This window comes from Aegilops tauschii, chromosome 6 (assembly GCF_002575655.3).
Source record: "Aegilops tauschii subsp. strangulata cultivar AL8/78 chromosome 6, Aet v6.0, whole genome shotgun sequence".
Taxonomy (NCBI): Eukaryota; Viridiplantae; Streptophyta; class Magnoliopsida; order Poales; family Poaceae; genus Aegilops; species Aegilops tauschii.
The window spans coordinates 444,958,615-444,983,179 of record NC_053040.3 but is presented as its reverse complement, the minus strand read 5'-3'; positions in this window follow the sequence as shown (position 1 = coordinate 444,983,179).

Here is a 24,565-nt window from a genome sequence, read left to right as displayed (position 1 = left end):
CCAATAAGTCAGTTGCTCGCTCCATTGTTCCGGAGAACGGCGTTTTATTCATCTTGCCCATGAGGCATGGTTCATAAGCATCAAGTGATTCATAATCAAGTGATTCCAGAAATCCATCAGCATGGAGTTTCTTCACGCGCTTTACACCAATATGACCTAAACGGCAGTGCCACAAACAAGTTGCACTATCATTATTAACTTTGCATATTTTGGCTTCAATATTATGAATATGTGTATCACTACGATCGAGATCCAACGAACCATTTTCATTGGGTGTGTAACCATATAAGGTTTTATTCATGTAAACAGAACAACAATTATTCTCTAACTTAAATGAATAACCGTATTGCAATAAACATGATCAAATCATATTCATGCTCAACGCAAACACCAAATAACACTTATTTAGGTTCAACACTAATCCCGAAAGTATAGGGAGTGTGCGATGATGATCATATCAATCTTGGAACTACTTCCAACACACATCGTCACCTCGCCTTTTACTAGTCTATGTTTATTCTGCAACTCCCATTTCGAGTTACTACTCTTAGCAACTGAACCAGTATCAAATGCCGAGGGGTTGCTATAAACACTAGTAAGTACACATCAATAACATGTATATCCAATATACCTTTGTTCACTTTGCCATCCTTCTTATCCACCAAATACTTGGGGCAGTTCCGTTTCCAGTGACCAGTCCCTTTGCAGTAGAAGCACTTAGTCTCAGGCTTAGGTACAGACTTGGGCTTCTTCACTTGAGTAGCAACTTGCTTGCCGTTCTTCTTGAAGTTCCCCTTCTATCCCTTTGCCCTTTTCTTGAAACTAGTGGTCTTGTTAACCATCAACACTTGATGCTCTTTCTTGATTTCTACCTTCGTCAATTTCAGCATCGCGAAGAGCTCGGGAATTACTTTCGTCATCCCTTGCATACTATAGTTCATCACGAAGTTCTACTAACTTGGTGATGGTGACTAGAGAATTCTGTCAATCACTATTTTATCTGGAAGATTAACTCCCACTTGATTCAAGCGATTGTAGTACCTAGACAATCTGAGCACATGCTCACTGCTTGAGCTATTCTCCTCCATCTTTTAGCTATAGAACTTGTTGGAGACTTCATATCTCTCAACTCGGGTATTTGCTTGAAATATTAACTTCAACTCCAGGAACATCTCATATGATCCATGACGTTCAAAACATCTTTGAAGTCCCGATTCTAAGCCGTTAAGCATGGTGCAATAAACTATCAAGTAGTCATCATATTGAGCTAGCCAAACGTTCATAACGTCTGCATCTGCTCCTGCAATAGGTCTGTCACCTAGCGGTGCATCAAGGACATAATTCTTCTGTGCAGCAATGAGGATAATCCTCAGATCACGGATCCAATCCGCATCATTGCTACTAACATCTTTCAACATAATTTTTCTCTAGGAACATATCAAAATAAACATAGGGAAGCAACAACGCGAGCTATTGATCTACAACATAATTTGCAAAATACTATCAACACTAAGTTCATGATAAATTTAAGTTCAATTAATCATATTACTTAAGAACTCCCACTTAGATAGACATCCCTCTAATCCTCTAAGTGATCACGTGATCCATATCAACTAAATCATGTCCGATCATCACGTGAGATGGAGTAGTTTCAACGGTGAACATCACTATGTTGATCATATCTACTATATGATTCACGCTCGACCTTTCGGTCTCCGTGTTTCGAGGCCATATCTGTTATATGCTAGGCTCGTCAAGCTTAACCTGAGTATTCCGCGTGTGCAACTGTTTTGCACCCGTTGTATTTGAACGTAGAGCCTATCACACCCGATCATCACGTGGTGTCTCAGCACGAAGAAGTTTCGCAATGGTGCATACTCAGGGAGAACACTTATACTTTGATAATTTGGTGAGGGATCATCTTATAATGCTACCGTCAATCAAAGCAAGATAAGATGCATAAAAGATAAACATCGCATGCAATCAATATAAGTGATATGATATGGCCATCATCATCTTGTGCTTGTGATCTCCATCTCCGAAGCACCGTCATGATCACCATCGTCACCGGCGCGACACCTTGATCTCCATCGTAGCATCGTTGTCGTCTCGCCAATCTTATGCTTCTACGACTATCGCTACCGCTTAGTGATAAAGTAAAGCATTACAGGGCGATTGCATTGCATACAATAAAGCGACAACCATATGGCTCCTGCCAGTTGCCGATAACTCGGTTACAAAACATGATCATCTCATACAATAAATTTAGCATCATGCTTTGACCATATCACATCACAACATGCTCTGCAAAAACAAGTTAGACGTCCTCTACTTTGTTGTTGCAAGTTTTACGTGGCTGCTACGGGCTTAGCAAGAACCGTTCTTACCTACGCATCAAAACCACAACGATAGTTTGTCAAGTTGGTGCTGTTTTAACCTTCGCAAGGACCGGGCGTAGCCACACTCGGTTCAACTAAAGTTGGAGAACCTGACACCCGCCAGCCACCTCTGTGCAAAGCACGTCGGAAGAACCAGTCTCGCGTAAGCGTACACGTAATGTCGGTCCGGGCCGCTTCATCCAACAATACCGCCGAACCAAAGTATGACATGCTGGTAAGCAGTATGACTTATATCGCCCACAACTCACTTGTGTTCTACTCGTGCATATGACATCTACGCATAAAACCAGGCTCTGATACCACTGTTGGGGAACGTAGTAATTTCAAAAAAATTCCTACGCACACGCAAGATCATGGTGATGCATAGCAACGAGAGGGGAGAGTGTTATCCACGTACCCTCGTAGACCGAAAGCGGAAGCGTTAACACAACGCGGTTGATGTAGTCGTACGTCTTCACGATCCGACCGATCAAGTACCGAACGTACGGCACCTCCGAGTTCAGCACACGTTCAGCTCGATGACGTCCCTCGAACTCCGATCCAGCCAAGTGTTGAGGGAGAGTTTCGTCAGCACGACGGCGTGGTGACGATGATGATGTTCTACCAACGCAGGGCTTCGCCTAAGCACCGCTACGATATTATCGAGGTGTAATATGGTGGAGGGGGGCACCGCACACGGCTAAGAGATCAATGATCAATTGTTGTGTCTATGGGGTGCCCCCTGCCCCCGTATATAAAGGAGCAAGGGGGGAGGTGCGGCCAGCCTTGGGGCGCGCCAGGAGGAGTCCTACTCCCACCGGGAGTAGTACTCCCCCCTTTCCTAGTTGGATTAGGACTTGGGAGGGGGGAAAGAGAAGAGGGAGAAGAAGGAAGGGGGGCGCCGCCCCTTCTCCTTGTCCTATTCGGACTAGGGGGAGGGGCGCGCGGCCCAGCCCTAGCCGCCTCTCCTCTCTTCCACCTAGGCCCACTAAGGCCCATTATGTTGCCGGGGGGTTCCGGTAACCTCCCGGTACTCCGGTAAAATCCCGATTTCACCCGAAACACTTCCGATATCCAAACATAGGCTTCCAATATATCATCTTTATGTCTCGACCATTTCGAGACTCCTCGTCATGTCCGTGATCACATCCGGGACTCGGAGCAACCTTCGGTACATCAAAACATATAAACACATAATATAACTGTCATCGAAACGTTAAGCGTGCGGACCCTACGGGTTCGAGAACTATGTAGACATGACCGAGACACGTCTCCGGTCAATAACCACTAGCAGAGCCTGGATGCTCATATTGGCTCCCACGTATTCTACGAAGATCTTTATCGGCCAGACCGCATAACAACATACGTTGTTCCCTTTGTCATCGGTATGTTACTTGCCCGAGATTCGATCGTCGGTATCTTAATACCTAGTTCAATCTCGTTACCGGCAAGTCTCTTTACTCGTTCCGTAATACATCATCTCGCAACAAACTCATTAGTTGCAATGCTTGCAAGGCTTAAGTGATGTGCATTACCGAGAGGGCCCAGAGATACCTCTCCGACAATCGGAGTGACAAATCCTAATCTCGAAATACGCCAACCCAACAAGTACCTTCGGAGACACCTGTAGAGCACCTTTATAATCACCCAGTTACGTTGTGACGTTTGATAGCACACAAAGTGTTCCTCCGGTAAACGGGAGTTGCATAATCTCATAGTCATAGGAACATGTATAACTCATGAAGAAAGCAATAGCAACATACTAAACGATCGTGTGCTAAGCTAACGAAATGGGTCAAGTCAATCACATCATTCTCCTAATGATGTGATCTTGTTAATCAAATGAAAACTCATGTCTATGGCTAGGAAACATAACCATCTTTGATCAACGAGCTAGTCAAGTAGAGGCATACTAGTGACACTATGTTTGTCTTATGTATTCACACAAGTATTATGTTTCCGGTTAATATAATTCTAGCATGAATAATAAACATTTATCATGATATAAGGAAATAAATAATAACTTTATTATTGCCTCTAGGGCATATTTCCTTCATGACTATCATGCGTGGGTGGCATCTTGGCCACAAGCATAGCAAGCATCATCAAAAAGGGATATTTCAAGAGAATCAACGGGATCATAATAGTCATCATAGCAATCATCCTTCGGTAAGCACGAAGGGAAATTAAACAATGTATGAGTTGAAGAGTTACTCTCATTAGAAGGTGGGCACGGGTAGTGTCGTGGAATTGTCACGGCAGATGTCCTCGAGCTAGGACTTAGTCATGGAGCCATCGCAACCAGGAAGCTTGAAGGGGTTATGCGGGACAAGGAACACGAGGGTTGATACTGGTTCGGCCCCTTACGGTGAAGGTAAAAGCCTACGTCCAGTTTGAGGTGATATTGATTAGGGTTACGATCGCCAGGGAGCTAAACAACTATGCCCGGCTCTCGATGAGGTTGTTGTCGCCCTTGAACCGCTGCCGGGTCGTCCCTTTATATAGGGAGGCTGACGCCCAGCAGCCCTTAGAGTCCCGGCCGGCTCATAAGAACGTCCGGCTCGGACTCTAAACTATACTTGCCTTACACTACAAGTCTACTATAATAATGATTGTAACTACATGCCCTAAGCCATATCCGGGTCTCAGCCCATCTCTGGCCCATCGTCTTGAAACTTGGCTCCGGGCTTCTGGCAATGACCATCCGAAGAGTAACCCGGCCCCTCCTGGCGGGTGACTCTAAGGTCTATATCCTCAACATTAGGCCCCAGATTGACTTGAGCCGGCTCGTGTCAATCTTCAACTCTGCCGACAGAGAAAATCTCCGGCTTACCATTCATGTGAAGGCCATAACCCGGAGTGACATCATCCTCTGGACTCCGGATAATCCGCCGTGACGTCATCCTCCATTAAGTCCGTTTTTTACTCCGCCAGATCCGCAATGGATCTTTGCTTTTACTGCCGTTCTGAAAATCGAGGCGTCGTGAGGGGGAGATAACCACGCCGTGGTCTCCTTGAATCTCGCGCCCACTTATGACTTCGCCTTATAAATAGGCCGGCCCAACGTGCTCTTCTCACGCTCTCTTCTTCCTCCCCGCGCCGTCGCTCTTCTGCCCGAGCTCTGCCACTGCCGCCGCCGTCGCGCCCCTGATCTTCATCAACCCGACCGCTGCATCACCCTGACTCGGACCAGATAACGGCGGCGACTTCCGCTCTTCCCCAACTCCGGTGAGTCTCCTCTGCCTTGCTAGAACAAATCTGTGGTAGAGTTCGTCTGTGTTCTTCATGTTCGTCACCATAGCCACAAGCTTCGGTAGTTCCTGTAGTCACTGCCCTTGTTGATCTTCAGCCTTACATAGAACCAGTGCGGTAGTTGTTTAGGCCTCATTTTGAATGCCAGTAGATCTCTTTCCACTGCTTAGATGCTTCGTTTGAGCTTAAGAACATCTGCTCGTCTGTTTCTAGGTCTAGAAAATTTTCATTTCACCCGACCATTTTGATCCAAAAAAGTTACCGCAACCTGTGAAACCTGTTTTACCACACTTAGTAAAAACTGCAACCATTGAATCTTGGCGGCTTACATTTCCGTCTTAAAGAAAACACGCGCCGTAGAATCCTCCGGTTTAAAGAGAACCGTGCTTTGTAGAATTCTCCGGCTTAATTGAGTATATATCATTAGTCCCCTTCATAAGCCGCCACCTTAATTTGAATGATAATCTCCGGCTTATAATTAACCCGGACACCTTTCTCTTTATCATAGACCACCAACTTTCACCATGCCTCCCAAGGCTCCCATCACTTGCAACTGGATGAGATCCAACGTCACTGACGAGACCCTGGCCAACTTTGTTAAGTCCGAATATTTACCTAAGAAGGAAATCATGTCCTATCGTGCCCCTGACCCGTCGGAAGAGAGACCACAACCAAGGGACGGGGAGGTAGTGATCTTCGCAGACCATATGAGCCGGGGCTTTGCACCGCCCGGCTCAAAGTTTTTCAGGGACGTGCTCAACTTCTTTGACCTACGGCCTTAGGATATAGGACCCAACTCCGTATCCAACATCTGCAACTTCCAAGTCTTTTGTGAAGTGTACCTTGGAGAAGAGCCCAGTTTGCTGCTTTTCAGAGAACTGTTCTACTTAAACCGCCAAAACGAGTGTGCCAATGGGCCAAGTCTGGAATTAGGCGGCATCTCCATCCAACGGCGTAGGGACTGTCTGTTCCCTTACGCAGAGCCGCCAAGCCACCCCAAGGACTGGAATATGACCTGGTTCTACTGCCAAGATACGTCCCCGACTGACGAGAACCCGCTGCCCGGCTTTCGCCCAACACGCCTAGAGCCGACTCATCCGCTATCCGACAAACTGACTGCCGCGGAACGCCAGCCTCTGCTTCCAACGATCAATAAGATCAAGGCTCTGCTAGGCAACGGTCTGAACGGAATTGACCTGGTCCGGGTCTGGATCTCATGGCGGGTGATCCCATTGAGCCGCCGCCCCGGCTTAATGTGTGAGTACACCGGGCGAAAAGATGACCCGCAGAGGCACAGTCGCAATGATCTTCCAGAAGACGTTGCAGAAGAGGAGATCAAGGCTCTGTTAAACGAAAGTCTGGCAGACTATGGAAGGACCGGGCTAGCCCCCTTCTGCAAGACCAATCCAGCCCCAGCGGTAAGCCGCTGACTTTAACCTTTCAACTTCGTTTACATGTAACCTGGATCTGAACCCTTTTAAGAATTTATTACTGTATTTCTCAGGCTGATGATAAATTCTGGCGGGTCAAGTATGACCATGAGGCGGCCAAGAAGGCCAGGAAGGCAAAGAAAGCCGCCAAAAAAGCCGCCCCTCGCAAAAAGGGAAGCAGACCCACTGCTTCGGAGCTACTGCAATTAAGCGACAGCTCCGAGTCAGAGGTAATCCTTAAACCTTTAAAGGTAATCCTTAAACCTTTAAATTCTTGCTATATTTGTTGTTTGTTGTTGTCCGCCTTATCAACACCTTGCTTATTGACAGGATGACACCGGCGCCAGTAACCCGGTGGTTGAAGAGGTAATGTCACTTTCCTCCGACTCGGAGCCGTTGCCACAGCTGAAAGTCCGAAGAGTAACCCGGAAAGTAAGCTTTTCGCATCCATTAGCTCATCACGACCCTCAATTTCTTTTGAAGCAGCAGGTTCACGAAAGCCGGCGTCACACCCGGGCCCGCAAGGACACCGACCTCTCCGCCGGGTTACCCGACGCAACAAGGAAGCGTCGTACTGAGGTTTTTTCTCACCTGTACCCTTTTCATCCGTTGGCGGGTGTTATCCGTCAGCCACTCAACTCTTCTGACTCCAATTATCAGGAGACCTCCCCCTCTTCGGGTGACTCCATGCAGTCAAGTCTGCCGGCCTTCAAGACTGCCCCCGGGTAATAACAATCTCCTTACAATATCTGTCTGTACTTACTCTTTGTGTGCCTAACACTTCTGCCTTTTCAGTGCCCAGGCAAAGCTCACCAAAAGAGCAAAGAAGACCAGGTCAGCCGGAGTGCCAGACCTGCCTGAACCGGAGGTAACGGCTCAAGAGCCGCCAACTGCCTCCGCCCCCGAAGCCACCACTCCAATGGACACGGCGCCTGAGGCCCCTGCCCCGACTACCAAGACAACCACCGAAGCTTCGATTAATCCGGAGGCCTCCGGCTCAGCTCCACCAGCAGACGACGCGGACGTGATCATCACCCGGACGGAATTCGTTGAGCCGGGGAGACCGACCGCGTTAGCCAAATGCTCCGCGAAGGGGGAGTTACTGCAGCCCCACCGGGTGAACCTGGATCTCTCCGGCTACACCGACGTGAGCATTGGAGAGCTCGTCTCTGGCTACATCAGCCAAGTCCGCAAGAGCCGGGACGCCGAGATCGCCATGGTCAACCAGATCCAACAAAAATCTGAGGTATCCTTCTGCTGTCTTCTTACTTACTGCATAGTAACCCTTGTCATGCTAGCCCCCAAGTCGACGACTTATACTTGAATATGTTGTAGACTTAGGTCCCGGCTTACTCAACTGAGCCGGCAGTACGTAGATAGATACGTTCAATATGCATTAGCCCCCAAGTGCCAAGTGTCTTTGCTTGGAAAGCGCTTGGGACTTACATAATGACTGTTAATAACCCGGAAATATATGCAGGCTGTTGGCAAGAAATTAGAATCGGACCTTGCGGATCTCAAGAGCCGGCTGAAGACACAGGAGACGGAGACCCGGAAGGCAAACCCCAAGTTTGTCTCCAGCATCGCCGCTCAAGAGAAGCTGAAGACCGAATTTGATGCTGAGCGGAAGGCCTGGGCTGAGGAGAAGACCGCACTGGTGACCCGGGCGGAGCAGGCGGAGAAGGCACTCTCTGAGAAAACCGCCGAGCTCTCCGGCCTAAAGCGCCAGGTTTCCCAAATGGTAGCCGCCATCTTCGGTAAGTTGCCTCACCGGCTTTCATTCATGTTAGAATGTTTACATCTCCTGATTCATCCTTGTCCCCGGCTTATCTGATGTTGTTAAACAGGTCCCAGAAGCGCCAACCTTAACCAGAGCGTGGTCACCAAGTTAAAGGCCATGTACACCCTGGTGGAACAGCTCTACACCGGGTCACAGCGTGCCTTAGCTGTGGTGGCCCTATCCAACGAGGTGCCAACTCATCTGGCCGAAGTCCTGCGCCGGCTCGCAGTTCTGCCGCAGCGGATCCAGGAGCTACGACGAGCATCCGCGAGAGCCGGAGCAATCGCCGCGTTGAGCCGGGCCAAAGCATTCCTGCCGGAGCTAGACCCGGCAGACATCGCCCTGGGTTACCCAAGCCTGAAGGAAGACGGCTCAGCCTTCGACCAGAGGGATTTCGCGGCGTGTGTGAAGGCTGTACGCCCGGTGGCCACCATCATCGGGAATGACACCGACTTAACCAAGTATCAGCCGGGGTACAATGCTGAGAATCAGAGGATTCCAACCCCTCGCTATGAAGCTATCACTCTGATTCCTCCGGCTCGTCAGCACACCTTCGCCCCGGAGATTGACCCGGCCGGGTTAATTGACGAAGAAGCCCAGTTCGAAGCTCTCAGCGGCATCGACTGGAAGTCGTCAACCTTCGATGTCTTGGGATCAGCCGGAGCAGAAGACAGGAACGAGCCGGGGACTTCAACTCAGCAGGCATCATAAAGCGGCTGGCGGTTCACCGAACAACACTCCATCCCGGAGACTTGATGAATTTTGTAATAGAATAGGTGCAACAATTTATCTCTGCCGTGCCATCGTGCACGTAATGAATGCTGAAATCCCTTGAAGTTATCCTTTTGGAGTTCCTCCGGGTCATAATTATCCCTTTGTCCTTCTCAACCTTAAAAGGTGCCTTTAAGTATCTGCATAGAAAGGCAAATCACAAGTCTCAAGGCGGCTTACCACCCTGAGAATCAGGTTTTTGAGATGGATAACCCGGAATATGAATCAAAAAAGACTGGTCCTTAGTTATACTCTGAACATAGCCGTGTTAACACACTGAACGGCATGTAAGCATATTTCCGGATTAAATAACCTGGGTAGCACGGTTGGTATCTTAACTCTAATTTACTTGCCTTGATGACATCCATGATGTTCAACTAACAAGATAAACCAAAATTAAGCCGGTAAGTGAGACCCGGCCATGCACACTTTGTCATAATCAGAGTAAACTTGTGATAAATCAGAATTTAGGGGCTTCCAGTTCGAATACGACCAGAGACCCGGCCCAAAAGGGGTTAAGCCAAGATTCGGATACGATCATATAGCCCCCAGTGGGTGTGGCGATGCCAATCAAGAGGGTACCGACAGCTATGTTCTCTTTGGTTCGAATACGACCCATGTTTGAACAAGAAGCCCCCAAATGATTCTTAAAATTTGTTTAACGACGCTGATTCGAATACGATCCACGTCGGTTCTCAGAGGGGTTAAACTGTGATTCAAATATGACCAAAGTTAACTTCCCAATGAGCTCGGCACTTTGCCAATCAAGTGGGTATCGACAGCTATGTTCTCTTTGGTTCGAATACGACCCATGTTTGAACAGGAAGCCCCCAAGTGACCTTACTGCTTACAGCTAGACTCGAATACAATCGTAAGCCGGATCCTCCTTTAAATCAGCATGTAAAAAATAACACACGCATAATTGGAGGAGAAAAAAGGACAGAGGTCCTGCTTTATTGCTTATCATAATATATACATGTCTGAGATAAATATGTACACCACGAGAGCCGGTAGCTCAAGTGTAGTAAGGCCGAAGCTGAGCTATATTCCACGTCCGACGGGTCTCCTCCTCAGATTTACGCGAATCTTTATGTTCCCGAATATCAATGAGGTAATATGACCCATTGTGCAAGTTCTTACTGACCACAAAGGGCCCTTCCCAAGGTGGGGATAACTTGTGTGCATCTGTTTGATCCTGGATGAGCCGGAGCACAAGGTCGCCTTCCTGGAAGACCCGGGATTTGACCCGGCGGCTATGATAACGACGCAGGTCTTGTTGGTAAATCGCTGAACGGGCTGCTGCCACATCACGCTGTTCGTCCAACAAGTCCAGAGCATTTTGGCGCGCCTGTTCATTATCCGTCTCAACATAAGCCGCCACACGAGGTGAATCATGACGGATGTCACTGGGGAGGACTGCTTCTGCTCCATAAACCATGAAGAAAGGCGTGAAGCCTGTAGACCTGTTAGGAGTAGTGTTGATGCTCCATAAGACGGAGGGCAACTCCTCCACCCAACAGCCCGACGTCCGTTGCAAAGGGACCAAAAGCCGGGGCTTGATGCCCTTCAGAATCTCCTAGTTAGCTCTCTCAGCTTGACCATTGGATTGGGGATGAGCCACTGAGGAAACATCAAGTCGGATATGCTCTTGTTGACAAAACTCTTCCATAGCGCCCTTGGATAGATTGGTGCCATTGTCAGTTATGATGCTGTGCGGAAAGCCGAAGCGGAAGATCACCTTTTTCATAAATTGAACCGCCGTGGCTGCATCGCACTTGCTAACTGGCTCAGCCTCCACCCACTTCGTGAATTTGTCAACTGCCACCAAGAGGTGGGTCTTCTTATCCTTGGACCGTTTAAAAGGCCCAACCATATCAAGCCCCTAGACCGCAAAGGGCCAAGTGATTGGGATCATCCTCAACTCCTGAGCCGGCACATGAGCCCGTCGTGAGAACCTTTGGCAACCATCACATTTACTGACCAAGTCCTCTGCATCAGCGTGAGCCGTCAGCCAATAAAAACCATGACGGAAAGCCTTGGCCACAAGAGATTTTGAACCGGCATGATGGCCACAATCCCCTTCATGGATCTCGCGCAAGATCTCTTGTCCTTCCTCAGGGGAGATACAACGCTGAAATGCCCCTGAAACACTGCGATGATGCAACTCGCCATCGATAACAATCATTGACTTAGCCCGCCGGGTTATTTGCCTGGCCAGAGTTTCATCCTCAGGCAACTCTCCCTGGGTTATATAAGCCAGATATGGCATTGTCCAGTCTGGTATGACATGAAGAGCCGCTACCAGTCGTGCCTCCGGGTCAGGGATAGCCAAGTCCTCCTCTGTAGGCAACCGAACCGAAGGGTTATACAGGACATCCAAGAAAGTGTTAGGCGGCACCGGTTTTCGCTGGGAGCCTAGCCGGCTTAAAGCATCAGCCGCCTCGTTCTTCCTGCGATCAATGTGCTCCACTTGGTATCCCTGAAAGTGCCCAGCAATGGCATCAACCTCGCGGCGATAAGCCGCCATGAGAGGATCCTTAGAATCCCAGGTGCCTGATACTTGTTGAGCCACCAAGTCTGAATCACCAAAACACCTTACCCGGCTTAAGCTCATCTCCTTAGCCACCCGAAGACCGTGGAGCAAGGCCTCGTATTCAGCCACATTGTTAGTGCAAGGAAACATCAACCGTAGCACATAATGGAATTTGTCACCTTTAGGGGAAGCCAATACAACACCAGCCCCCGAGCCCTCCAGCTGTCTGGACCCATCAAAGTGAATAGTCCAATAAGTGTTATCTGGTCTTTGCTTAGGCACTTGTGACTCTGTCCAGTCATTGATAAAATCCACCAAAGCCTGAGATTTAACAGCAGTGCGTGGCACATATTTGAGGCCATGAGGTCCAAGTTCTATAGCCCACTTAGCAATTCTCCCTGTAGCCTCTCTGTTCTGGATAATATCCCCAAGAGGGGCAGAACTGACCACAGTGATGGGATGACCCTGAAAATAATGCTTGAGCTTTCGGCTCGCCATGAACACACCATATACGAGCTTCTGCCAATGCGGGTACCGCTGCTTGGACTCGATAAGCACCTCGCTGACATAATAAACCGGCCGCTGAACCGGATGCTCCTTACCCGTCTCCTTGCGCTCCACCACAATAGCCACACCGACGGCTCGTGTGTTTGCTGCCACATACAGTAACAAGGGCTCCTTATCAACCAGAGCAGCAAGGACGGGGGGCTCTACTAGTTGCTTTTTCAAATCCTCAAAAGCGGTATTAGCTGCCTCATTCCAGACAAAATTATCAGTTTTCTTCATCAACTGATATAAGGGCATAGCCTTCTCACCCAAACGGCTTATAAACCGGCTTAAAGCAGCGATACGACCCGCCAAACGCTGAACGTCATTTATACACGCCGGTTTAGCTAGGGAGGTGATGGCCTTGATCTTCTCCGGGTTAGCCTCAATGCCTCTGTCAGAAACCAAGAAGCCCAATAGTTTTCCTGCAGGAACACCAAAAACACACTTGGCCGGGTTAAGCATCATCTTGTAGACCCGGAGATTATCGAAGGTTTCCCTCAAGTCATCTATCAGGGTTTCCTCCTTGATGGATTTAACCACAATATCATCCACGTAAGCGTGAACATTGCGCCCGATCTGTTTATGAAGACAATTCTGAACACAACGCTGGTAAGTCGCCTGTGCACACTTGAGTCCAAAGGGCATAGACACATAGCAGAAGGCTCTAAAGGGAGTGATGAACGCCGTCTTCTCCTGGTCCTTAACTGCCATCTTAATCTGATGATACCCGGAATAAGCATCCAAGAAACTTAAGCATGCACAACCTGCCGTAGCATCAATGATTTGATCAATACGGGGGAGAGCAAAAGGATCAGCCGGACACGCCTTGTTCAAGTCCGTGTAGTCCACACACATCCGCGAGGTGTCGTTCTTCTTGAGTACGAGCACCGGGTTAGCCAACCACTCCGGGTGAAAAACTTCAACAATGAACCCGGCCGCCAAGAGCCGGGCCACTTCTTCACCAATGGCTTTCCGCCTCTCTTCGTTAAACCGTCGAAGGAACTGTCTGACCGGCTTAAATTTTGGATCAACATTGAGAGTGTGCTCAGCGAGTTCTCTAGGTACACCTGGCATGTCAGAAGGTTTCCACGCGAAGATGTCCCTATTCTCACGGATGAACTCGATGAGCGCGCCTTCCTATTTCGGGTCCAGATTTGCACTGATGCTAAACTGCTGAGATGAGTCACCTGGAACAAAATCAACAAGTTTAGTCTCATCAGCCGATTTAAATTTCATTGCTGGTTCATTCTCTGTGGTTGGCTTTTTCAGAGAGGTCATATCTGTTGGGTCAACATTGTCTTTGTAAAACTTCAACTCCTCCGTAGCACAAACAGACTCTGCATAAGCCGCGTCGCCTTCCTCGCACTCTAGAGCCACCTTTCGGCTGCCGTGAACCATAATAGTCCCGTTGTGACCCGGCATTTTGAGCTGTAAGTACACATAGCACGGCCGTGCCATGAACTTGGCATAAGCCGGCCGTCCAAATAGAGCATGGTGCGGACTTCTTATCTTGACCACCTCAAAGGTCAGCTTCTCCACCCTGTAGTTGTTCTCATCACCAAAAGCCACTTCCAATTCGATCTTGCCGACTGGATAAGCCGACTTACCGGGTACCACACCATGGAAGATAGTGTTTGACTGGCTGAGGTTCTTATCGACTAGCCCCATACGACGGAAAGTCTCATAATAGAGGATATTGATGCTGCTGCCTCCATCCATGAGTACCTTTGTGAACTTATAGCCTCCCACCTGAGGAGCCACCACTAAGGCCAAGTGGCCCGGGTTATCCACCCGGGAGGGTGATCCTCCCTACTCCACACTATAGGCTGCTCAGACCACCGTAAATAGCGTGGAACCGCCGGCTCAACAGCATGAACAGCTCCCTTGTGAAGCTTCTGATCCCGTTTGCACAAACTGGTGGTGAACACATGATACTGTCCACCGCTAAGCTGCTTTGGGTTGGTCTGATAACCCCCCTGCTGCTGTTGATGACCCTGACCAGACTGTTGATTAAAGCCCCCTTGACCGTTCTGAGGACCGGAATTTGAGCCGCCGCTCGGGCCATGAAAGCCGCCGGCGCCTGAGCCGCCGCTCGGGCCATTGTAGCTCTTAAAGGCCTTCATGATCGCGCAATCCTTCCACAGGTGAGTCGCTGGCTTCTCTCTAGAGCCATGCCTTGGACAAGGTTCATTCAACAGCTGCTCCAGCGTTGGACCTGACCCGCCGCCTCGGGGAGGGGGCCTCCCCTTGCGTCGCTGGTTATTACCTTGGGAGTTGGCGTTGGCTACAAACTCTAGGCTGTCATCGGCCTTACGCTTGCCTCCTCCTTGGTTCCCCGGGTTAAACTGAGGACCCTTGCCGTTGCCGTTCTTCTTTCCCTTCCCTGTACTTTCATCATCTGAAGGGGGATCCTTGGTACCGTCAGAATCGGCGTACTTGACAAGAGCCGCCATTAGGGTACCCATATCGGTGCAGTCGCGTTTAAGCCGTCCGAGTTTCATCTTAAGGGGCACAAAGCGACAGTTCTGTTCCAACATTAAGACTGCAAAGCCGACATCCATCTTATCTGATGAATGTATGATCTCCTTGACCCGGCGAACCCAATGGGTCGTGGATTCACCCTCCTGTTGCTTACAGTTAGTCAAATCCACAATAGACATAGACTGCCTACAGGTATCTTTGAAGTTTTGAATGAACCGGGTTTTCAGCTTAGCCCAAGACCCAATGGAGTTCGGTGGTAGCCCTTTCAACCACGTGCGGGCAGTTCCATCTAACATCATGGTGAAATATTTGGCCATGGCCGCCTCACTGACCTCTAGCAATTCCATAGCCATCTCATAACTCTCAATCCAGGCTGCAGGCTGTAAGTCAGCTGTATAGTTAGGCACCTTCCTAGGGCCCTTGAAGTCTTTAGGCAGACGTTCATTACGGATGGCTGGCACCAAACAAGGGACACCCCCGGTCCTGGTAGAAATACCCACATCAACGGACGTCGTTGGATAAGCCGGGGGGTCTGGTAAGCCGTCAATTGAGGCACCTGCTCCGCCCCTTGCCGTGCTTGGTCTGCTGCGTAAAAGGCTCCATTATGAGCCGGGCCATGGCCAGAGGGCGGGTCATGGCGTCGGACATTACTTGAGCCGGTTGCTGAGACCATGTGCCGGCTGTAACTCGGGCTCTGGCCTGGACGAGGGGTCGAGTGGATCCTGTCCCGGCTGTAGGAGTACGCCTCTTGCTGTGCCAGTGCCGTCTGCAGGAGTTCCCTGACCCGGCGGGTTTCGATGGCCGCCGGAGAGTCGCCGTCCACGGGGAGAGCCGCCAGTCGTGCTGCCGCAGCCACCATGTTCTCCAGCGGGTTATCATAATGACCCGGGGGTATTGGCACATACTGAGGCGGGGCAGGGGCACCTGGGGAGGCCCCATCACTCGTGGCTGAATAAGGGGTCCAGACCCGGGCGCAATGACCCCCGGCGGGTTACTAGACCCTGCACCTGGCGTGTTGAAAAGATTGCGTGGATCGTAAACCGGTGGGAGTCGAGACTGGGCCTTCTGATGCCTCCTTCTCATGACCTCGTTGGCCGCGTTCTGATCCATCGTGAGTTGGAAGGACTGCGCCTGAATCAGCTGAGTCCGGGCGTCGAGAGCTGCTCGCTCCGCAGCCAGCCTGACCCCTTCCGCTGCAAGATCCTCTTTAGCTTTTATCAGATCCAATTTTAGCTGTGCCACCTCCGCATCATGCTGAGCTTGATCCGCCGGGTCAACCGTGGCAGTTAAAAGGGCCGTCATCTTGTCCGTGAGATCCATTAGCACCTGAGCCGGAGAAGGCACCGGGTTTCCCGCTCCAGCAGCGGGGTTCTGAACAGGCTGCGCACCAGCCATAAAAACTCCAACCTGACTTGGTGGCTCAAAAAGGTCCGGAACACTGTCACCATCGGAACAACCCATGAGCCTGCCATCTTGAAGCTGGTACAACGAGTGAGACTCATCGGTGGCCGACTCGTTATCAGAGCCGGCGGCCGCCTCATCACCGGATCCAGATCGATCGGAGAGTCCTCCATGGATACACCCCACAAAAGCATGCTTTAAGGCAGGCTGGGCCCGGGCGGGTTGTGTGCGCTGAGCCGTTTCGATGAGATCGGCGCAGAGATCCGGCTCGGAGCCCGGCTCACCAATCTTGCCAATGAAGACATGAATTGCACCAAAGGGGACCCGATACCCGTACTCAATTGAGCCGGCGTCGGGGCCCCAGTCCGCATCGTCGATGTAGAGCTTGCCGCGACGACTCTTGGTCATCCGGCCCACAGCGTATCCCTTGAGCCCTTCGAAGTTGCCCTTCAAGAACTCAAATCCACCGTGCGCGAGCCCCACGATGGGCGCCAACTGTCATGGAATTGTCACGGCAGATGTCCTCGAGCTAGGACTTAGTCGTGGAGCCATCGCAACCAGGAAGCTTGAAGGGGTTATGCGGGACAAGGAACACGAGGGTTTATACTGGTTCGGCCCCTTACGGTGAAGGTAAAAGCCTACGTCCAGTTTGAGGTGATATTGATTAGGGTTACGATCGCCAGGGAGCTAAACAACTATGCCCGGCTCTCGATGAGGTTGTTGTCGCCCTTGAACCGCTGCCGGGTCGTCCCTTTATATAGGGAGGCTGACGCCCAGCAGCCCTTAGAGTCCCGGCCGGCTCATAAGAACATCCGGCTCGGACTCTAAACTATACTTGCCTTACACTACAAGTCTACTATAATAATGATTGTAACTACAGGCCCTAAGCCATATCCGGGTCTCAGCCCATCTCTGGCCCATCGTCTTGAAACTTGGCTCCGGGCTTCTGGCAATGACCATCCGAAGAGTAACCCGGCCCCTCCTGGCGGGTGACTCTAAGGTCTATATCCTCAACAGGTAGCTAATCCGCCCTTCCTCCTTTTGTTCTTTGCTCTCCTCCTCATCTTTTTCATCCAATGAGCTCACAGTTTCATCAACTTCTTCTTCCATAGATTCCTGCAAAATATTATTCTCTTCTTGGACAGCGGAGACTTTCTCAATAAGTGCATCAATATCAGAATTGTATTCATATTTCTCATAGCAATATTTGAGGATAGCTAAATTTTCAGGTCTATAAACAGCATCATCAAAATCTTCAAACTCTTTAAACATAGATTCAATTTCATAAGCACCCATAAAAGCAACAAATTCTTCTATTTGTTCCACATCATAGTAGTCATATATACCTCTAGCATAAGAAGCCAAGGTTTCATTATCATTAAATTTGCATGAAAAGGGAAGGTGTGGAGCCTTCATCCTAGAGCAACAAGTATAATCATATCTCAAGCATAGTTGCCTAGCATACCACTTCAACATATAAATTTGATCCCATAATAGTTTCCCTTTTTGAGTCAAGCGATAATCCCTAAAGTATTGACGTTGATCCAACGTGTCTCCCGTTACCAAATTGGATGGGGTTTTCTCAGGATTATCAAAGTAGTACATAATATCTATCACATAACGAGCATCGAGGGTTTTAGGAGGTTACCCATCTCCATGAGCAGCAAGTACACCTAATTTTTTTTGTATTTAGTGTTCCATATCCATAACTAAAGATAAAGAACAACTAAGAACAGCAAATAAAAATTACTTAGTGATAAAGCAAACAAGCACACACGAGAATATTCACCCCACGCTATTGCTCCCCGGCAACGGCGCCAGAAAAAGGTCTTGATAACCCACAAGTATAGGGGATTAATTGTAGCCTCTTTCGATAAGTAAGAGTGTCGAACCCCACGAGGAGCTAAAGGTAGAACAAATATTCCCTCAAGTTCTATCGACCACCGATACAACTCTATGCACGCTTGGCGTTCGCTTTACCTAGAACAAGTATGAAACTAGAAGTACTTTGTAGGTGTTTTTGGATAGGCTTGCAAGAATATAAAGAGAGCGTAAATAAAAGCTAGGGGCTGTTTTAGATAAAGACACAACTAAATTAGTTTTATTAAAGAGCTTGTTGTCACGAGAAAGTTATTTGTCCCTAGGCAATCGATAACTAGACCGGTAATCATTATTGCAATTTTATTTGAGGGAGAGGCATAAGCTAACATACTTTCTCTACTTGGATCATATGCACTTATGATTGGAACTCTAGCAAGCATCCGCAACTACTAAAGATCATTAAGGTAAAACCCAACCATAGCATTAAAGCATCAAGTCCTCTTTATCCCATACGCAAACAACCTACTTACTCGGGTCTGTGCTTCTGTCACTCACGCCACCCACCATAAGCAAATCATGAACATATTGCAAACCCTACAGTGGGAATCCCTCATGCTTGCGCGACACGGAGAGCACCGTAGGACATTACCAATAATAAAACATGCAACTCAAACCAATCTTGATCATCAAATAACCCATAGGACAAAACGGATCTACTCAAACATCATAGGATAGCCATACATCATTGGGAAATAATATATAGCATTGAGAACCATGTTTAAGTAGAGATTACAGCGGCTAAGAGAGAGGTTACACTGCTACATAGAGGGGGGAAGAGTTGGTGATGATGGCGGTGAAGTTGTTGGTGAAGATTGTGGTGATGATGATGGCCACGGCAGCGTTCCGGCGCCACCGGAAGAGAAGGGGAGAGGGGGGCCCTTCGTCTTCTTCTTCCTTGACCTCCTCCCTAGATGGGAGAAGGGTTTACCCTCTGGTCCTTGGCCTCCATGGCGTGGGAGGGGCGAGAGCCCCTCCGAGATTGGATCTGTCTCTCTGTCTCTCTCTGTTTCTGCGTTCCCCTCTGCTGCCCTTTCACTGTTTCGTATATATATGGAGATCCATAACTCCGATTGGATTGAAACCTTTGCCGTGATTTTTTTTACCAAAAAATAGCTTTCTTGTGTCCGAAGTTGAGCAGCAACTGCCTTACGGGTGGCCCACGAGGGTCAGGGGCGCGCCCAGGGGGGCAGGCGCGTCCCCCTGCCTCGTGGCCACCTCGGGCACCGTCTCGTGTGGATTTTTCTTCCGGAATTATCCAAATATTCCAAAAATAATCTCCGTCCGTTCTTATCCCGTTTGGATTCCGTTTGATATGGATATTCTGTGAAACAAAAACATGCAACAAACAGGAACTGGCACTGGGCACTGGATCAATATGTTAGTCCCAAAAATAGTATAAAAAGTTGCCAAAAAGTATATGAAAGTTGCATAATATTGGCATGGAACAATCTAAAATTATAGATACGATGGAGACGTATCAGGCGCCGCCGTGGGAAGAGTCCCATGCATCACTCGCTCGACAGAGGAAGCCAACATGCCCGCCGAAGTGCTGGCGGAAATGGCATACAGCCGCTGAGCCGTGATGGAGCTCCTTCTAACATGGTTAGGAGTCGGAGCGCGCCACGGTCCACGCAGCTTTCGCCGCCGCCCACACCGGCGGAAGCTTTGGCGCGCGCGCAGTTACTCCTCGACTTCCCTCCTACTGCGGAAAAGCTCGACGAGTGGAGAGCCATCATCCGGAGCCTCGTCGGTGCCGCCAACCAAGATGAACCGCGACCAGCGGGGCCCTCGGGCCGACGCTCTGTCGAGCCACCGCATGCCAGCGGTGGAAGGACCAGAGGTGCTGCAGCCACGGTGCACTCTCCTCCACTACAAAAAAAAGACACATCTGTGACATTTTGGGCCGAACGAATTTTTTTTCTGTCATACATATGACACTTCTATGACGATAATTGTGACAAAACCCAATATCATCATAGATGTGGTGGGCTCCTACTTCTATGACAAAAAATCATGACAGAAAATGGGCTTTTCGTCCTGGGCGGGCCGGAGACGGAGCAGCATGACATTCTTTGGCCCGTCCATGACGGAAAAAACCGTGGTAGAAGCGAGGGCGAGGAAAATTTCGGGGAGTTCCCGGTTACGGTGGGAGGTCGGGGGCCGAGCGATGCGCGTTTCTCTCGTACACGTACGCGCGAGTGTGCGAGGCGTTGGCTCTAATTGAACTCGAGCGATTGCACTGCAGGCTACGCGTTACTGAACCCGAGCGATCGATCGATGGCTGTTAACTGAACCCGATCGAGCGATTCCTTCGCTACTGCTGCTAACTGAAGCTGATCGATGCTGCCTCTGGGATGAACAGTGAGCGTTGCGAGGGGGGGTTGGATGAACAGTGAGCGGTGGCGTTGCCTCTGGATGAACAGGACCCCGTGGTGTGGTGGAGGGCTGGATGAACAGTAGACGGTGGAGGGGTGCCCGTGGAGGGGTGGTTGAACAGGACCCTGTGGTGTGGAGGGCTGGATGAACAGTAGACAGTGGAGGGGTGCCCGTGGAGGGGTGGTTGAACAGTAGCCGGTGGAGTAGCGCGCGGTGGAGGCTGGATGAACAGGAGCCCGTGGAGGCTGGAGGAGGTCGACGGTAGCCCGTGGAGGCTGGAGGAGGTTGACGGTGGAGATGAACAGTATCCCGTGGAGTCCCGTTTTGCGGTACGCCACACCCCTCCCAATGAACAGGACCCCCGTTTCGACCGTAGGAGGTCCGTTTCGTACGTTTTGCGGTACGCCACACCCCTCCCAATCAACAGGACCCCCGTTTCGACCGTAGGAGGTCTGTTTCATCCGTTTTGCGGTACGCCACACCCCTCCCGATCAACAGGACCCCCGTTTCGACCGTAGGAGGTCCGTTTCCTCCGTTTTGCGGTACGCCACACCCCTCCCGATCAACAGGACCCCGTTCCGAACGTAGGAGGTGTGTTTCCTCCGTTGTGCGGTACGCCAGGCCTCGTTTCCATCGCCTGTTCCGTCCAAGCCCTCCTGATGAACACGACCACGCATTCCGTTCCAACCCAGCCGGTTGGCTCCCACGCGTTCCGTTGCCTCCCGATGAACACGACGCATTCCGTTGCCTCCCCATGAACACGATGCATTCCGTTGCCTCCCCATGAACACGACGACGACGCTGTTTCTCCGTTCCGACCCAGCCATGTCAACGAGCCCTCGCCATACGTATGCGCGAGTAGGCATTCGAGACCCCGCCCGTATGTACACATACGTGGCCGTATTTTCTTTCTTGCACCCTGGCCGCTGTACGTACGTGTACATGCTACGTGCGCGCCTCTACTACGACACGTGCGCGCCTCTACATCCACCAGTATATATGTACGTACACGTTCGCGACCAGAATGACAACGCTACGTACGCTTCAACCAGGTGGGTCCCGACTGTCAGGCACTTCCTTGCGTGCGAAGATGTAGCTGGTGGGTCCCAGCAGTCAGGGGGGCGAATCATTTTGTTTTTTTTTGCCCGGACGCACTTCCTTGCGTGCGAAGGTGTAGCTGGTGGGTCCCAGCAGTCAGGGGGAAACGTTTTTTCGCGAAATACGGTGGCCCGTCCGGTGGGTCCCCGCTGTCAGGTGGAGGAATAATTATTTTGCGCGTAATAAGGAGGCACTTCCTTGCTGCGGCCATGGACCCAGCTATCAGCGTCTCCACGCACAGTACTCTTCCGATGGAAGTCGGTCGTTCACCACATTGACCACGCCGCACCGAGAGCACCACGGCGGTGGACGACGGCGAGGCATAGGAAGGGGACAACACTGAGGCAGGGAAGACTCGGCAGTTGTTTCCCACGCAGAGGGGAGTACGACTGTACGAGGGTTTACTGGTTCGTCTGCCGTCGCTGGAGAATAACAGCAGGTGTGGGTGAGTAGAGGGATGGCTAGGCCAGCGATGGGAGTACGGTGGGGCGGTGAGGCCTGCGCGGCAGCACAGCCGGCCGCGGGGAGGAGGGAGCAGGCAGTCCCGCCGGCGCTTGTTTGAGCGGCTGGAGCAGGAAGAGCAGAGATTGAAGAAGCACGACGGCCGTTGGATGGACATCCAACAGTCAGTGCTTGTGCGTCAACCTTTTTTTAGGAAAGCCTCAAATCTGTGGAAAACAGCATACAACCCATCTGCCATTATTTCTAATAATTTACAGCCCATTTGCTAATTCTTAAGGTTTTTTTGGAGCCCATATTCTTTTTGTTAGCATTACAAACCATATTGTGGCCACGCTTAAAAAATTATACGAAATTTTGCATATTTCGGTGCGGTCCGAACTGTTTTTAATCCCGAAATTTCGACTCACATTCAAACTGATTTTAAAAATAAATGTATATCAATATAAAATGCAACAAATTCTCCACGCATAAAAATTAATGTAATTTAAAATCTTGAAATGAAAAAAAGATATTTGAAACTAATTGCCGGTTGATGTGTTTTAAAAATGTACAGCCCATTTCTCATTACTGATGGGCCATTTTCTCGGCCAGCCGAATGAAAGCTCTCCTCGTCTTGAAAGATTTGCAACCCAACAGGCCTGACAAAGCGACTTACTTGGCAAATCACAAAAAAACTGGGCTGTGGCCGTGGACCCAGCTGTCAGCCTCTCCACGTACAGTACTCTTCCGATGGAAGTCGTTCCTTGACCACGTTGACCACGCCGCGCGGAGAGCACCACGACGGTGGACGACGGCGAGGCCTAGGAAGGGGACGACGCGGAGCCGGGGAAGACGCGGCAGAGGAAGCCCGCGCGGAGAGGAGTAGGAGGGTTCACTGGTTCGGCTGCGGTGTGAGGCTGCCGTCGCCGCAAGGCCTGGCCAGCGGTGGGAATAGTAGGGGGCGGTGAGGCCTCTGCGGTAGCACAGCCGGCCACGGGAGGCAGGAGCATGCGACACGACAGGCGCTGCTTTGGGCGGCTGGAGCAAGAAGACCAGAGGTTGAAGAAGCACTACGGCCGTTGGATGGACATCGTACGGTCACTGGAGCTAGAATCGTTCATATTGACTAAGTTGACAAAGCCCTTCGTCCCCGTCAACTTAGTAGGCCCACAAGTCAGCCTCCCACCAAGGTGGGTCCCAGCTAGCCGGGGGAGTATTCATTTTTTTGTGCGTAATAAGGAGGCGCTTCCGGTGGGTCCGAGCTGACAGCGGGGGGAACTTTTTTTCGCGAAATACGGTGGCCCATCCGGTGGGTCCCAGCAGTCAGGGGGAAATGATTTTTTTCGCAAAATACTGGTGGCTCGTCCGGTGGGTCCCGCTGTCAGGTGGAGGAATAATTATTTTGCGCGTAATAAGGAGGCACTTCCTTGCGCCGCCGTGGACCCAGCTGTCAGCCTCTCCACGTACATTACTCTTCCGATGGAAGTCGGCCGTTGACCACGTTGACCACGCCGCGCCGAGAGCACCAGGGCGGTGGACGACGGCGAGGCCTAGGAAGGGGATGACGCGGAGCCGGGGAAGACGCAGGAGTGGAAGCCCGCGCGGAGAGGAGTACGAGGGTTCACTGGTTCGGCTGCGGTGTGAGGGTGCCGTCGCCGCAGAATAACAGGGGGTGTGGGTGAGTGGAGGGATGGCCTGGCCAGCGGTGGGAGTAGTATGGGGGCGGTGAGGCCGCCGCGGCAGCACAGCCGGCCACGGGAGGCAGGAGCAGGCGGCACGACCGGCGCTGCTTTGGGCGGCTGGACCAAGAAGACCAGAGGTTGAAGAAGCACTACGGCCGTTGGATGGACATCGTACGGTCACTGAAGCTAGAATCGTTTATATTGACTAAGTTGACAAAGCCCTTGGTATGCTCCAACTTAGTAGGCCCACAGGCCAGCCTCTGAAACGGTGCGCCCCAGATGTCAGGGGAGGAATCTTTTTTGGGCGGCCGAAGCTAAGAATATCCGAGATTGAAGAAGAAGCACGACATTCGTTGGATAGACATCCAACGGCCACTGCTGCTAGAACTGTGTGTTGACTATAATAAGTTGACAAAGCCTTGCATACGCGTCAACTTATTTTTTTTAGGGGACGCGTCACTTAGTAGGCTCACAAGTGTGTGGCAGAGAACTTATAGCCCATTTGCGTTTTG